General features: G+C 42.5%; 1 protein-coding gene across 2 annotated transcripts in view; it reads left to right on the forward strand.

The window, feature by feature from the left end:
• Positions 1–5,198: 5,198 nt before the first annotated feature.
• Positions 5,199–17,165, forward strand: part of Strbp (spermatid perinuclear RNA binding protein) — a 112,932-nt gene continuing 100,965 nt past the window's right edge. Inside the window, exon 1 of one of the 2 annotated variants that reach the window (XM_028754652.1) lies at positions 5,199–5,220. The gene's annotated coding sequence lies outside the window, so the exon portion shown is untranslated. Of the gene's footprint in view, positions 5,221–7,236; positions 7,402–17,165 lie in introns of those variants that run through there. The other variant, XM_028754653.1, reaches the window with a different exon arrangement.

Consider the following 17,165-nt stretch of genomic DNA (forward strand, 5'->3'; position numbering starts at 1 on the left):
CCTAGGCACTGGAGGCCTCATTTGATCTGTATCTGTCCTCATTGCATTTGGGCCAGTGCTTCTCAGGCTGTAGCATGCACATGAATGACCTGGAGATCTTGTTTCATTAAAAAAAACAAAAAACAATGAAAGGGATTGTTTAATAATGGAAAGAATCCAGGAGAGAGAGAGAGAAAGAGAGAGAGAGAGAGAGAGAGAGAGAGAGAGAGAGGCTGGCCACATCAAAGAGGGACAAGCTATGGAATGATGTCCCTTAGAGAGTAGGAAAGGGGGGCATCCAGGCGCCAGAGAGAGAGACCTGGCTGTTGTTCAGTATCTGATTTTGTAAAAGAAGAGAAGGAAGACAGGAGTGGTGAAGAGAGAAGAATAGAGATGGCTAGGCCTACCTGGGTTCACCAGGACAAGGGCTTTGGAAGGTCCTAAACAAGTGAGGTGTGGCTGTTACTGTTATTGCTTAAGTTGTTACTGAGCCCTTGGGTCAGTGCTGACCGGCTTGTGGAGAACTTTAACTGTGCCTAGTGCTTTTCTAGTTTAAAATTTCTCCTTTTCCTCCACCTCTCTTTCTTTTTCATTTTTCTTTTTTTAGACAGGTTCTCAGGTAGCCCAGGCTGGCCTGGAACTTGCTATATAACCAAGAACAACCTTGAACTCTTGATCCTTCCGCCTCTACCTCCCAAACTCTAGGATTACAGGCATAAGCTATATACTATTTGGTTTTATGCCATGGTGGGGATTGAACCCAGGACTTTCTGTATGCTATATAAGCACTCTATCCACTGAGATATAACATCCCCTAGACCAGCATTTTATTTACTTTTATATATGTTAAACTGAAATAGCTACATCTCTTGGATTGACTCTGGATGATTCTTTTCTTGGTTATAGTGTCATCTTTCAGTGTCTTTTGGATCAACTATGTGTCTGGAAGTTAGACTGGAGTCCATCTACTCCTCCTTAAAAAAAAAAAAAGTAAAAGTACATTTATTTGTGCCTTTCTTCCCTCTGATGAGGATAGGAACAGCATAGTTGTTTGCTTCCTTTAAAAAAACAAAAAACAAAAAACAAACCTCTAGGGATTCCTACATATCAGATCTCAGTTAGTATTTGAATTGAGAATGGCTGAAACTGGCAATGCTGCTCTTTGAGCTTAGGTGTGATTGTGAAGTAGTCTAAGCTTTAGGATGTTACAACATTCATTATCTTCCCACTGTTTATAATAATGGAAATACAGGGAGGAACATATTACCCACTATAGGGAGTATAGTTTAATTAAATGATTCTTAAGATGCAGAAAAGTACAAAAGAAGAATATACCCAAACAAAAGGATATATTTAGTCAGGTGTGGTGGTACATGCCCCTCACCCTCATCCCAGAACTTGAAGGCAAAGGCAGGTGGCTCTCTGTGAGTTTAGGCCAGATAGAGTTACATAGTGACACCTTGTATTAACAACAACAACAACAACAACAAGAATAACAAGAACAACAAACAACATTTATACTAAAAGAAAAACACGCATGAAGACAGAATACAATAATCCCCCCCCCTTTTTCTCTTGAGACTTTTTGCTTGTTTGTTTGCTTTGTATACTAGCTGTCCTGGAAGTCTCTCTGTAGACCAGATGACCTCAGACTCAAAGATATCCACCTGCTTCTGCCTCCCAAGTGCTGGGATTAAAGTGTGTATCACCAACGCCTGGCTGTTTGTTAAAAGCAGGAGCTAGAGAGATGGTCAGTGGTTAAGAGCAAGTGCTGCTCTTGCAGAGGAGCTGAGTTTCCTTTCCAGAAACCACAGTGGGTAGCTTACGATTGCTTATAACTCCAACTCCAAGGGCTCTGACACTTTCAGTCTCTCTGGACACCTCCACTCATCACTCGTTGCACGTACTCACACAAAGTTATATATACACACATACATAATTTAAAAATATTTACTTAAAAAATTAAGTAAGGCAATGTGGAAGTAAAGTTCTTGGCTTTTATATCCAATTCTATTTTCTAGGCAAAATCAGTAGTGATTGATGTTTAATACTTCTGATGTTTTATCTATGCAAATATAACATACATTTTATAGACACAAGAGCTGTTTGTAACCTTCTTTTTCCTTCTTTCCTTAAAAAACATAAAACCTGGGAGGCAGAGGCAGAAGAATCTCTGAGGTCAGCCTTCTCTACAGAGAGAGTTCCAGGACAGCCAGGACTGGACAGAGAAACCCTGTATTGGAAAACAAAACAAAACAAACCCAAAACAAAAGCAAACCAACAAAACAATGTGAGTAAGAACAACAAAACTACCACCACTACCACCACTCAGATCTCATGTAGCCCAGTTGGCTTCAGTCTCTGATCTTGCCAAATACCTGTGGATGACGTTGAAGTCCTGATCTTCCTGACTCTACCTGTCATTTGCTAGGATTACAGGCTTGCTTTAAGCAGTACTGTGGATGGAACCCTTGACTTCATGTATGTGCTAGGCAAACAGCTAGGCACGCATTCTACAGCTGAGCCACACCTCATCCCCCAAGACAGTTTCACATAGCCCAGGCTGGCTGAAAAATTCGCTATGTAGCAGAGTCTAGCTTCGAAGTTCTAATCCTTCCTTGCCAGCTTTCCAAATGTTAGGATTGCAAATGGGCATCACCACACCTGGTTACGACTTTCATCTTTCTCTGGACATATGTGAGATATGACAAAATTTTTTCTGCAAAGTAGCAGATGGAGTGAAGTCAGGGACAGAGAACGTGATGGTCATTTAAACATGAACTTTTATACTCTCCTTACTTTTGTATCATTTACTTGTTTTTCAATACCTTACTAATTTTTCAACATTTTTATTTTTTATTTTTATGCTTTGCATGTATGAATGTTGGCACACATGTGCATATCACTCCTGTGGAAGTAGGTTAGAGGATAACTTGTGAGGTCTTTCCTTATACCATGTGGGTTCTGGGATTTTAATTCAGGTTTGTCAGGCTGGGCAGCAGCACCTATACCTGCTGAGACATCTAGCTTACTTGCTCATTTTTGTCCTGAGTGTTTGGAGTTATAAGTCCAATAAAAATCAAAATAAGAGATACTATTAAATCCTTAATGCCACGTACTCTTCCTACTTAAAAAAAAAAGCAATACAATTTATAAGTAGTAGATTTCTACAGGCCATATAAGTTAAATGTAGTCTGACTCCTTGTAACGGTACTCTGAGGTATGCAAAATTATGCTTGGTTTGACAGATGAGGGCACTAAGACCTAGATCTGCCAAGGTCACACAGCTAGTGTGCAGCAAACCTGGATCCTGTGCTGCAGCATCTCTTCTCCCTTGGCAGACGTCCTTTTATACTATAAAACCCAGCTCTAATGATCTCATCTCCTGGGTATGTGGTCTTTCCGAACTCACTCAGGCAGAGGGATGAACCTTTCCTCAAGATGCTTACAATCCAGGGAAGAGACTGAGCTAAATTACAGCTCAGTGACACAACAATGCATTGTTGAACTGGGTGATGCGCAAGCAGGGAGAGTCTAGACCTGTGTCTGAGGGCAGCCAAAGACCTCCAGACAGAGCTCCTGTTTGAACTGATAGAACAACCAGGTTTCCAGAAGGCTAGAAGAAGGTACCAATCAGACATAGTGATCTGGGGCTTAGCGTCGACTTCAGGCAGCTTAGAAGGTGTTACAGAACTGCGTGGGGATAGCTTGGAAAGGACAGTTTTGTTGTTACCTAAGGGTCTTGTTGGCCTGAAGGAGGGGCAAAGGGAATGTGTATGCTCTGAAGTTGAAGGCCATACTGCCAACGCTTTTTAACTCTAAGTATTAACATATTCTTCTATGAATGAAGTACAGAGGTCATATTTTTTGGTGGTGCTGTGGATGCGACCCTGGACCCTGTCCGTGTCAGACAAGTATCATTGAGCATCATTCCTAGTTCAGAGCTGTTAATATTTCTACCAGGGGGAGTGTGGGAGGTCAGTCCCCCACTGTCTGCTCGAATTACTTGGTCAGGTTCTTTGCTAGGAATTTGCTTTAGGCTAAGGACCTTGACTTATTCTTCAGTGCATCCTAGCACCCTGTACAGTGTGGAGCATGCAACACATACGCAGTAGGGGCTGGCTGAACGGGCTGGGAGAATGCTAGGCACTAAGAAGATGCCAGCCAAGAGCTGTAAAATAAAACTTGAACCTTTATTTCTTCCCCAGTACCACCGCCAGAACAAAGTGGGTAGGGTAGGTGTCTCTCCCAGTTCTAAGGATGGAAATAAGGAGGGAAAGGATTTCTCCGGCCATTAATGGTGGAGTAGGGAGAGATTTTGATTTCTGTTCAGTGTTTGCAATGTGCCAGGAAAATTCATATCTTTTGTTTTATGCCATCTGCCCAACGGCTCTTAAATAGGAATTACTGTTTTACTTTCTGTGAAGTGGAAACTGAAGCTCGAGTGGTTCTGTAACTTGGCCAAGGTCACACAACCGGCAAATGGGAGGGGGAGCGAATCAAGGAGGGATCCGGTCTTTTACCCGGCCAAGGTACCGCCTGCCCCTCCTCCACCCGGGAGGCACTGCGGGCGCTTACTCCGTTAGCGTAAAGGCTGGGGCTGGGAAAGCATCCCGCACTGGGGCGCAGAACCAGGGGAGGCCGGCTCTCATTGCGGCCGGGAGCGGCTCTCAGAACCAATAGTTACGAAGTTTCTGCGCCCTTGGCTCTTTTCAGCAGTTGGCCTCCGCCCAGCAACGCTTACGCTGCGGGCACAGCGGGGCTCAGGTGCGGTTGCGGCCCGGGCTAGGCGCCGCGAGGTGGGCGGGATGCAGTTTACGTAAGCGGTCTCGCAGGTGCAGGCAGCGACGGAGGGCCTGAGCGCCCTGCGCGCCCCCAGGTGCGCAGTTGACGCAGGCGGCAGCGCGGCGCGGCGGCAGCGGGCGCTGGCCGGAGCTCTCAGGTGCGGCAGAGTGCGCGTGCAGGGGCCGCGCGGAGGGCGATGGGGCGGGCTTTCCGTTCCCCAGCAGCCGCGGGGCCCGCCCCCTGGATCGGCCAATGGGCACATTCGGCGGCGTCACGTGCTCGCCGCCGCCGCCGCGGTCGCTGCCGAAGCCGAGCTCGGATCCGCGAGCGCCACCAAGGCAGCAGCCGCCGCAGCCGCCGCCGCTGTGTTGAGGAGCCGGAGACGCGGGCGGACGAGGTGGCGGCGGCGGCGGAGCGGGAGCGGGCAGCGGACGCGGGCGGAGCGCGGCGGCGCGGGTAGGCTGCGGCGGGGCCGGCGCCTGCGCGGCGGGCCGTCCCGGGCGGGCGGCGGTTGAGGCGGCGGTTGAGGCAGTTGGCGGAGCCTGCCCGGGCCCCGCATTGTTTGTTGTGCGTCCTTAGCAGCGGCGGCGGCTGCTGAGGCGAGGAGCGCGGCGCAATCCCAGCCCCGCGGCTTGAGCATTGTGGCCGCCGCCGCGGTACCTGGCCGGTCCGCGTCAAGACTGCGGGCCGCCTTGCTTGCTTTCGGGGTCGAGGTCGCGGATCCCGGCCCTGAACCTCCCGAGGGCGTGGGCAGCGTATGGGGCGCGAGCTCTGAGGAGGTGGGAGGGTTCCGGGCTCCGGGCTCCGGGCAGGTGCTGGAGGACGTTGCGGACAAGAGCTGGGGAGAGGCTCGGGGGGCGGGCACAGGGTGTGGGCAGATTTGGGGGAGAAGAGAGCGTTGAGGGACCCGGCCCCACGGTGACTAGGGCCTCAAGGGAGGCCTGGGGGGACCCATGGGGGCCTAGGTCGGGCTCGAGAGGGAAGGAGGACGTTCCGTTTGGGGGTTCGGACCGGTGTGTAGGGGGGATTTGGGGCTGGTAGGGGCAAGTGAGGTGGTAGAGGGAGGGACAAGATGGGCACCTCTAGGCAGAAATGGAAGGAGCAGATGCCCTGGTTAGCGCTGCGTGTGAGGGGCAGGGAATGGGGCAGGCAGCAGGAAGGCCACCGGACGCCTGAAGGGAAATGGCGGAGGAGGGGTCCGTAGCTGGGAGTGTGACGGGCAAGCTGAACCCCAAAAGACAGAGGGAAGGAGTGTCTGGGGAGGGGGTTCTCTCAAATGGTGGCGGGTGAAATTGAGGGTATTCAGGCAGGAGATGTCTGTGTACCCAGGACGCCAGGAATTCCCTAGTGAGTAGTACTGGCTGGGAGGTATGGAGGGAGCCAGGAAGGGGTTGACAAGCTAGGGGAAAAAAAGGCTTGATATTTGCTCTGTGTTCAGGGGAGAGGAGGATGGAGCTAATGGGAGGAGAAGTGGTTGACACGGACTGAGTTTGAGGGCTTTGGGAGAGAAATGGGGACAAGGAGGTTAAGTGGAGGTGTTAGGTTGGGTGGAGAGAGGTGTCAAGGCAGGAGATGTGTGCAGCGGTAAAAGGGCAGCAGGAGTGAGTGAAATGGTGGGTGTTTGTATGAAAAATACTAGTGGGCAACGGCAGAAGAGGGAACCTTGAGGTTGGGAGCACCCTGGAAAGGGATAGGGTCTGTGGCAGGGTGGAGAGTGGGGGAAAATGTTTATGGGATGGTAGGTAAGGTGTGGGGAAAAATGGAAATATTCCCAGGGCAGGAGGTGTGGAGAGAAGTTGGGAATGAGGAAGATGGAAGCAGGGTATGTTTGAAGGGAAATCAGTAGTAGAGTGTAGAGGAAGAAATGGAGTAGGCAGGGGACAGAAGAAAGGGAAGAATGGGTATTTTGTAGTAAAGAATGTAAAGGAATGAATAGTACTTATACTGAAGGAAGGATGAGGTATAGGGATTTATGGATTCATGGCTGTAATTAGAAGGGACAGTTGTATGGAGTTGGTGTGGTGAGGGAAGTAGGATGCCTCTGTTTAAAGCAGGAAATGATTGTCGGAGAGGGTTCAGAAGTAGGTTACCTAAGAGTTTGGAAGATTCAAGGTGTGGAAGTGTGAGGAAAGATTGGAGGTTTTACAGTTTTAAGACATTAAAGGGCAGTGGTGGTTGCCACATGCCTTTAATCCCAGTGCTTGAGGCAGAGGTAGGTAGAGCTCTGAGTTACAAGGCAGCCTTTTTGAGTTCTAGGACACACAAACATTGTCTCGAAAAACAAAACAAAGACAAGGAAGCAAACAACAACAACAAAACCCCCAAAAGACATTAAAAAGTCCAAAATTATTAGGTCACTGAGAGATAAAGTGTAGAGTGCAGATGTCCAATGGGAGGAGAAAACTAGAGAGGATTACTTTCAGGCTTAGAGGAACTAGAATGTGGGACAATGGACACAGGATGTGGATCCTAGGCTGTTATTAACAGAGAGTAAAGGACATTCAATTTCGTACCATATCTTCAAGTTAATTCTTTTAGGATCAAAGGAATGATGAACCCCACTTTAGATCTGCAACAAGTGAATGGGAAAGGAATAAGGGAGAGATGACCACCCACTTTCAAGTTGGGCAGTATGTGGTATGTATTCACTTAGCTTTGTTGACTGGATAGACAAGTGGCTATACATTGTGAAGAATACACCCACAAGGTAAAGAAAATGCAATTACAGTAGGTGCATAGTTGATGTCTTTGTGAAGCTGCCTAAGAGCAGGTCCCAGAAGCCAGTAATATCATGAGCTCAAAGAGGAAGGATACCTTGGTATGCAGTGTCTCAGGTACCCAGAAGCTTCCTGGGTAATGGGACAGTATTCAGGCATTGCATGATGTAATATCCAAGTCTCATGCTACAGGCTAACAAAAATAATGTAAGCTTCTAAAGGTGGCAGATACAGAGCCTTGGAGTCTAACCTTTAAAATGTTAATAACCAACACTGGATAGTCAGCATTTTTATTTTTTTAAACTAAGTAATTAAAGTAAACATTAGCTGAGGCTTTTAGGTTCTTATGTATTTTGGTTTGCTTTGATGGTATATGTAATGTTAGCTTTAAATGAGAGAAGACACTCTGGAGTTTGGTGGACATAAGGCCGCCATCAGTTTGCCAGGTACGTAGGAACTAAACTTTAGGAGTTTGAACACAGACATTTCAGTGTCCTGTCTTCTTTAGTGATCTGTAGCTTATGTTAGGATTTTGTGTGTGTGTGTGTGTGTGTGTGTGTGAGAGAGAGAGAGAGAGAGAGAGAGAGACAAGCTGATTGATTGATTGTTTGATTGGGAAGAGTAAGCAAACTTTCTTGAGACTGTTTTATAGTAAGCTCTGTTTCCTAGAACCCTAGAAAGTGAATTCTCCTTTGACAGTTGAAATTTCTACCTTGTCAGATCTTGCTAAAAAGTAAATTTAATCTGGTTATAGAAATACCTTGAATTACTAGTCAGTGAACTATGATTTCAAAGAAAAGGTCTGCTTTGGACGCTTTCTGGACTGATCCTTTTGTCAGTTGGGAAGTATCTTCATGTAGGCATTGTACTTAACAAATAACAAATTTTAGAGTGAGTAGGAATCTTGCCTAAACATAGCGAGAGGAACAGAACATCAAATTTTAAAGTAGTAGTTTGAGTCTTAACTATAAATATTTAAAAATAAAAAGTTAATGACTTTTAAAATCCAGATTTGAAATGTTTATCATAGGGAGTAATGGTCAGAAGGCGTTGTTAGAAGATTTGATTTTTGGAGGGAAGTGTATTTTAGTGCGCCTCTGATTGAAGCTTGGAGTTTGTAGAGATTGGATGCATATATAGGATATAATGATAGTGAGCATATCTATCTGCCCTTCCATGGCTCCGGGCACGGACTTTGAATAGTAGGATATGAGATGAGTAGAGTAACCTTTGAAAAAAAATCTAATATGGCCACTGCTTTTTCTTTTTGTTCCCTTCACCTTTTATAGAGATAGTGACTCATTCTGTTTGTAGCCCAGGATAGCCTTGAAATCCTTATGTCACCCAGGCTGACCTGAAACTTAAGAAACACTCTCCTTGCCGGGCGGTGGTGGCGCACGCCTTTAATCCCAGCACTTGGGAGGCAGAGGCAGGTGGATTTCTGAGTTCGAGGCCAGCCTGGTCTACAGAGTGAGTTCCAGGACAGCCAGGGCTACACAGAGAAACCCTGTCTCGGAAAACCAAAAAAAAAAAAAAACAAAAAACCATCACACCTGCCACCTTATGAATACATTTTAAAGTTCATCCTGTTCATTTTATTGGTTTTTTTTTGGGGGGGGGGGTGCATGAGCAATATTTCCTTGCTCATAATACTCAATTCTGAAATAGTGTTTTGATGAAATGTATTGTTGTTGGGTGAAAATCTACGTCTTGTGATAATTTGTAGATACTTTAAAGAAAGGTAGGTTATTTAGATTTTGCAGACTAAATAATTGAATTCTGGTTTTATGTTCACTGATGACTTGCTGGACAAGACACCTAATCCCTTTGTACTTGTTTCTATTCCAGAAATCTGACTCCTTATCTACCTCCCAAGAGTATTGAGGTGTTTATAGAAAACAAGTTTGTCTGTCTGTTTTTACTTTAATCTTTTTTTTTTTTTTAAGACTCCCTGTGTAGTCCTGGCTGTCCTGAAACAGTGCATAGTCCTGGCTGGCCTCCATCTCACAGAGATCCACCTGCCTCTGTCTCTTGGGTGCTGGGATATATAAGGCATGTGTCACAAGTTTAAGTCTTATAAAGTCTATTCTTGGAAGACTAGACTTTGGTTAATATGAAGATAGCCTAACCCACCCTCCCTCCTTCCCTCCCTCCCTCCCTCCCTCCCTCCCTCCCTCCCTTTCTCCTTTCCTTTTTGGTGTTTTGAGACAGGGTTTTTCTTTGTAGTCCTGTCTGTTCTGGGACTCATTCTGTAGACCAGGCTGGGCTTGAACTGGAACACATCTGCCTCCTTCTGGCTCTTGGGATTAAAGGTGTGCCACACTGACTGGCTCCTTATTTCTTTTACCCTTGTGGTCTTTAGATTGGTCAAATATTTAGATTGGTCACTAGCCAGGTGAGGTGGCACATTCCTTTACTCTCTGTACTTGGCATCTCTGTGTTAGCAACTAGCTTGATCTATCAACATAGTGAGTTCTAGGATAATTACCCTGTCTCAAAAGTTTTTTGTCATTAAATAAGTTTGTTGTTAGGAACTTGGAGGTGAGAATTTCATGCACATCAGGGACGTCTTTTAATTATTTTTGTCATTGTTGTTCTACTATGTAGAACTTCCTTCCATTACTTTTGCAATTGAATATACTGTTTATTTGAATTCTGCTGTAATTGAAGCATGCCACAGATATTGAGTTCTAGCATAAGTCCAAGATTCTCTCTAAACATGATTTTTAGAAGCAGTGCTTTCCTAGTTTTAGAGCCTTTTCTTTTTTAAAAACGTATTTTGTCTTTATTAATTTTAAGTAATTGTGTGTGTGTGTCTGTCTGTCTGTCTGTCTTGAGTGTAGGTTGTACAGAGGTGAGGAGAGTATTGAATCCACTGGAGCCGGTGTTGGACAGTTGTGACAGAGTGGGGTGCTGGCAAGTGAAGTTGGGTCCATTGCAGGAGCAGTATGTATCTGATCTTACCTGTTTAGCTTTATTGATGGACAGTGTATGTTCTGCTTAAAAGGGAGCAATTTGTAAAAAATTTAAAGATTTTTCAGTGTTGTCTTTGGTTTATTAGTTATAAAGAGTCTACTGAAGACTGCCACAGCAAACATAAATAGTGAATTGTTTTATTAGACATTAATTTGCTTTGATTGTGGTAAATCTGTCTTTAATAGTAGTCTTACTGTACCAGCTATCTCTTCACTGGTTTGCTATCTCATGTGAGACTTGTTACTTATCTTACTGCTCTTCTGTTTTCATTTGTGTTTTGAAAGATTGGCTTTGGGCTGGAGAGATGGCTCAGCGGTTAAGAGCACTGACTGCTCTTCCAGAGGTCCTGAGTTCAAATCCCAGCACCCACATGGTGGCTCACAACCATCTGTAATAAGATCCGATGCTCTCTTCTAGTGTCTGAAGGCAGCTACACTGTACTCATACATCAAATAAATAAATAAATAAATAAATCTTAAAAAAAAAAAAAGATTGGCTTTTTTTTTTTTTTTTTTTTTTTTTTGAGACAGGGTTTCTCTGTGTAGCCCTGGCTGTCCTGGAACTCACTCTGTAGACCAGGCTGGCCTCGAACTCAGAAATCCGCCTGCCTCTGCCTCCCAAGTGCTGGGATTAAAGGCGTGCGCCACCCTGCGAAAGATTGGCTTTTAAAAATTAGTTTAGCTATTGAAAAACTTTTTTTAAAAAAAATATTTAAATTTATTTCTCTGTATGAGTGCTCAATTTACGTGACAGAAGAGAGTGTCAGATCCCATTACAGATGGTTGTGAGCCACCGTATTGTTGCTGGGAATTGAACTCAGGGCCTTTGGAAGAGCAACCAGTGCTCTTAACTGCTGAGCCATTTCTCCAACTCTGAAAAACTTTTTTGACAGGTAGATATGAGTAACTTTATACTCTAATTTTAGGAAACTTTATTTAGAGTTATTAATTCATAAATTTATATGTCACTTGAAAAAAATAATGAGATAAGATTAATGGTGCTATAACAATGAAATGATTTATGCCAAAAGCCTGCTGAATTTTAATCTAGTTTTGAGTTTTTACACTAAAGAGTGACTTGACCAAAAAATCTGACGGTTATTTTCATCTGTAATTTGAATTATTGTCCTATAAGTCCATTAGGCACACTGTGTTTTGGAAGTACAATTAGTGCTCTACAGAAGACTATATATTGTGCAGCTGCATGAAGGAAGAAGCTCTAAATTTTTGTTATTTGGTATTCAAGTTCTCTTACTTTTAACATAACAAACACTGTATACACCTGCTTTCTCTAGTTAACTTTAGCACAACTTGAAATGGTATAGTTGATTCTATTACAGCATTGTGTGATTTCATGGTTCATTTCCATATGAAAAATGAGAATTCTACAGCAAGTTGTATAATTTCTGAGGTGTGTTTTGGGTCATAGATAGGATATAGTTTGTTTACAGCACCTGCAGAACTTCTTTGTATTTCCCAAATGCTAGGCTTTGCACATTACAGTATCTTGTTGGGCAAATCAGACATTTGTTTATGAATTAATCAACTTTGTCCTGTTGACATGCTAATTAGTTATTGTCCTAAAGGGGCATGCTCCCCTGCCCCACAATGCCTGTTTTAGAATGCCATTACTAAGCTAGGTTAATTCAGAAAGCGTTTAGGTTCTAAGGCATGTTTTGTGCCAGATCTAAAATTTCTTAGGACTCAATAATACTGTGTTGAGTAAAGAACAGATCTTTCCTAGATAGTTTGGTCATAAAAGCTATAGCTTATGGAACTGTGCTATGGTGGTACATACCTATGGAGATAGAGGCAGGGGATCTCTGAGTTCCAGGCCAACCTGGTCTACAGAGCAAGTTCCAGGACAGCTAGGGCTACACAGAGAAACCTGTCTCAAAAAAAATAAAAAAATAAAAAAAATAAAAACAACCAAAAAAGAAAAAGCTCACCCCCCTCCAAGCCTCCCCCACAAAGCAAACAAAATAAACCAAACCAAACCAAACCAAACCAAACCCAAACCCAAACCCAAACTAACTATAATTTGTGACTTTGGTTATGTTTAGTTAGCCTTACTGAAAAAGTCTATTTTAAGATAGTAAGGCTGTAACCTTATAGTAAGTGGTTTATTTCTGAAAGTTAGAATGGAAGCAGTCACTTAAAAAAAGGTTATTTGTGTATGTGTGTGTGTTTTCATGGTGTGTGTTTGTACCACAGTGGTGTGTTTAGTTCAGAGGACTGACAACTTATTGGTGGTGGTGGGGGTGGTTGTCTCTTTCTCTCCTACCATTCAGGGGCTGAGGCTTTCAGGTCATCTGGAGGCAATGAGGGCCTTTACTGATGAACTATCACCCTAGCCATGGCTTTTGTTTTGTTTTGTTTTGTAGTGAGACAAGGTTTCATTCTAGCAAATCTGGAACTAACTGTGTAACTGTGTAGTCTTGATAATTCAGGATAGCCTTGAGACATCCTCTAGTTTACAGTTAGAGTGGAGATTAAAGAAGGTACTTGTTGGAATGGGAGAGAAAGCTCAACTTTTAAGAATAGTTATTCTGCAGAGTGAGGATCCAGGTTTGGTTCCTAGCACCCACATGATGGTTACCATCTGAAATGCCAGTTCCAGGGGAATCCAGTAAGCTGTTTTGTGAACTCTGAGGGCACTGGGCACAGATGTGGAACATACATACATGTAGGAGAAACACGAATACACATAAAATAAAAATAAAATCTAAAACCAAAAAATTTATAAGTTATTAAACATACAATTTTTTTTTTAAAGACGGGATTTCATTATGTAGCCAACTGTCCTAGAACTCACTATGTAGATTAAACTAGGCTGTCCTTAAACTTAGAGGTTTGTCTGTCTTTGCCCCAAGTGCTGCGATTAAAGATGAGTGCTACTACCATCTAGCTATAATGTTTGCTTTTAAAGGAAGAGTTAAGTGCAATATAAGTTAAGGTCTGAGAACCAAACTCAGGGCCTCTAGAAGAGTACCAAGCACTCTTAACTACTGAGCTGATTCTCCAGCCCCTTAAAAAATTAAGTTTAATTTTTATTTTACCTAGTAGCAGCATTTGTCATGGTGGATGCCTTGCCTGTGGATGTTAGAAGATGCTTTGGAATTCGACCAGCATCCTCTGGAAGAGCAGCCAATGAGTGCGCTTAACCATTGAACCATGTCTTTAGCCTCTGCCCTCATGGTTTTAAATGCCCAGTTTTTCTTTAGCTTGGAACTCTGGGTTTCTTATAGCTCCACTGCCAGTGTGGTATCTCCCACTTACAATGTGCTTTTTTCTTTTTCCCTCCCCGCCTTTTTCAGGACAGGATTTCTCTGTAGCCCTGGTTGTCCTGGCACTGGAACTCACAGAGATTTACCTGCCTTCTTCTGAGTGCTGGGACTAAAGAGAATGCCACACTACTGCTTGCTTATGTGCTTAATTGACAACTTAAAGTGAATTTTTCCCAGACCAAATTTCCAACTTTTGCCCAGTCTTTTTGAAGTGTATTGATAGGCTATAAGTCTAGCTAATTGATTTTGAAGGTTTCTGCTAAGTTACCTGAGTGGTCAGTGGTTCAACTTGTTTAACTAAATCTGTTCCAGATTGGCTTCATAGTGTAAAAACAGTTCATATATTTTCAGTGGCTGGATATAACTCTGAGCTCTCCTTTACTGCTGCTTCTCTGGCTATAGATAACTAAGTAGTGTCTATCTTATTTGAAGTCAGATGATGAGAATCCTTGACTACTTTGTCAGTATGAAGGTACTGCTTATTAAAAAGTTTGAATGATAGGCTATATTCCTTTTAAACTAAAAAAAATTAAAATAATTACACTTATTTATGTATATGTACATATGTATGGGTGCCCTTAAGCATGGTGTGCATATGTAGGCTGGAGGACACAGTAATCTATTCTTCTACTTATGTGGGTCTGGGGGGATGGAACTTAGGAGCTCAGGTCTTCTGGCTTGGTGGCAGTGCTTTTATGTGCTGAGCCATCTCCCTTTTTAAAATCCCTTAGGACATAGAATCACACTTGGAAAGATTAGGCCATCTAACCTAATTAATGGTAGTTAAGGTGTTAGTTGCCAAAACATTTCTAGAACAACTATACTTAAAACACACTGGAAGATGTCAGAGGATTTAGCTTTTGTTTTAAGTACATTTAAGAACAGAATAAGATTCTTTTAGACGTCTGTTATTTTGAGTTTTATAGCAGGAAATGTTTATAAAAATGGAATTTTTTTTTTGCAAAAGGATATAGATTAATAAGGACACTTTAAAAAATATAAGCTACTGAATGATGCCTTTTGGTTAATGCATTTTTAAATAGTGGGAAATGGCATTATTGAGTTTATTAGTTGAACACTTGCATTAGAAGGGTGACCTTGATCTTACTGCATGATTCATTTCTCTCCTAAACCTTTTTCTTTGTGAGAACTTTAAAAGCCTTCTTTGTTCCATAGAGGTTGAGAACTATTCCAAAGTGGAATACCAAGCTAGTGGCAGAATAGAGGCAAGATGTAGATTGTCCTATTTTGTTCTTCCTCCCTTCCCTTTTTTTCCTTTTTCTTCTTCCCCAGGGTTTCACTTATGTAGTCATGGCTGACCTCAAATTTATGATACCCTGGAGGCCCCCTACTACTCCCATTACCTCGCCCAAGCTTCTGATTTACAAATACAGAGGAGTAACCCAGGAGTGTTCTTTTCTTGAAGTCTCTCCTACTTTCAGGAGTTTTTACTTTTTTAAAATAAATCTATTTTCTTTGTTTTTAAAAAAGAAAAAGAAGTTAGAAAGAAAGACGTTTGGACCAGAAAATCTTCAGTGATCATATCACTAGCACTAACAATGTTGAAAAGCAATAAATATTTTTTCTTGAAAAGTCATTTAAAATTAACACATATTTAGTACATTCACAAGGCCAAGCAAACTTTGTTATGTAGTTTGAAAATATGTCTATCATTTTAAGACGTTTAAAAAAAAAAAAAAAAAAGCAGGCCGGGCGGTGGTGGTGCACACCTTTAATCCCAGCACTTGGGAGGCAGAGGCAGGCGGGTTTCTGAGTTCGAGGCCAGCCTGGTCTATAGAGTGAGTTCCAGGACAGCCTGGGGTATAAAGAGAAACCCTGTCTGGAAAAAAAAACAAAAAAACAAACAAAAAAAAACAAAAACAAACAAAAGCAGTTTAAACCATTGGCATTATTAAAAAGAAAAAAAAAGAAAAAGCTGGGTATGATGACACATACTTGTAAATCTCAGAGCATTTGAGGCAGAAGCAGGTGGATCTCTTGAGTTCAAGGTTAATTTGATCTGTATAGCATGCTCAGGCTAGCCAGGACTACATAGTGAGATCCTATTTCAAACATGAAACAAAACCAATCTTGCAAAGTAAAGGTGACTGTTGGAAATTATGTGTTAGAGATTACCCACTTTTGGTGCTTTACTGCTAGTGTCTGATGCTTTTAAGGAATAAAGAAAATCTTCCATTTGCTACTTAATAGTGAATATTTTTTTTTTAAAGATTTATTTATTTATTTATTTATTTATTTATTTATTTTATGTGAAGAGAGCATTGGATCCAATTACAGATGGTTGTGAACCACCATGTGGTTGCTGGGAATTGAACTCATGACCTACTGGAAGAGCAGCTAGTGCTCTTAACCCCTGAGCCATCTCTCCAGCCCCTAATAGTGAATATATTATACTTGTAAAAAAATTAACTTTATAGAAGAGTCAGTCATATTAATACTGATAGCAGATATGCATTGTGCATTTCTCAGTCTTTACTCTTTCAAAATGATTACTGTTTCCCAGAGGAGAAAACTAAAGCTTCAATAACTCCTGATTGGTTTAATTTCAGAATTCAAATCCATATGGATTTGCCTCAAAAAGTTGATGCTCTTTACTAACAACCATGGGAGTGAGATGACAAAAACCAAAAAATGGAGGAGTCATCTTGTATGGGGGGATTAAGAAGTGTCTTAGAATTGTGTATTTGCCTTAGGAGCTCCTCAGACCAAGAAGGAAAACAATATAGAAAACAGCTGTCATTAATATAGGAATAAGAAATTTATAATGTAGTGTCTGAGGTTTGTTTGCAGACATTCTCCACCATGCCCCATTTATGCCTAGTGACTCTTATTTAAGTTATAAACTTAAGTAAGTTTATAAATGGATTGCTTAGAGTAGATTTACCATATTGAAACTTGTTCCCAGATTTAAGATACTTATTTACATGTGGGTAAACTTAAGGACAGACAGCCTCACATAGAATCAAGAGATTTATCCACTTCCTCTAAGATGGTTTCTTATTGGCCCAGAGCTCACCAATTAGGCAGGGCTAGCTGGCCAGTTATTAACCATTGGGTTCTATCTGCCTATTTCTTTCTCCATAGTGCTCAGATGGCAAGCAACTGCCAACACGCCTGGCATTTTTTTCCTCTGAGTTCTAGGGATGGAACTCAGATCCTTGCATTTAGAAGGTAGGTGCTTTGCCAAATGAGCCTCCCTAATCTCTCAAAGAATTGTAGTTCCTAAGAAGAATAGAAACAACTATTTTTTAAAAACAGTCTTTGGGCTAGAGAATCACCAGTTAAGAGTGCTTGCTGTTTTTTCAGAGGACCTGAGTTCAGTTTCATCCCCTGTTGAATGGCACGCGCGCACACACACACACACACACACACACACACACACACACACACACACACACACA

Source organism: Grammomys surdaster, unplaced genomic scaffold (genome assembly GCF_004785775.1).
Source record: "Grammomys surdaster isolate TR1022 unplaced genomic scaffold, NIH_TR_1.0 126035, whole genome shotgun sequence".
Lineage (NCBI taxonomy): Eukaryota > Metazoa > Chordata > Mammalia > Rodentia > Muridae > Grammomys > Grammomys surdaster.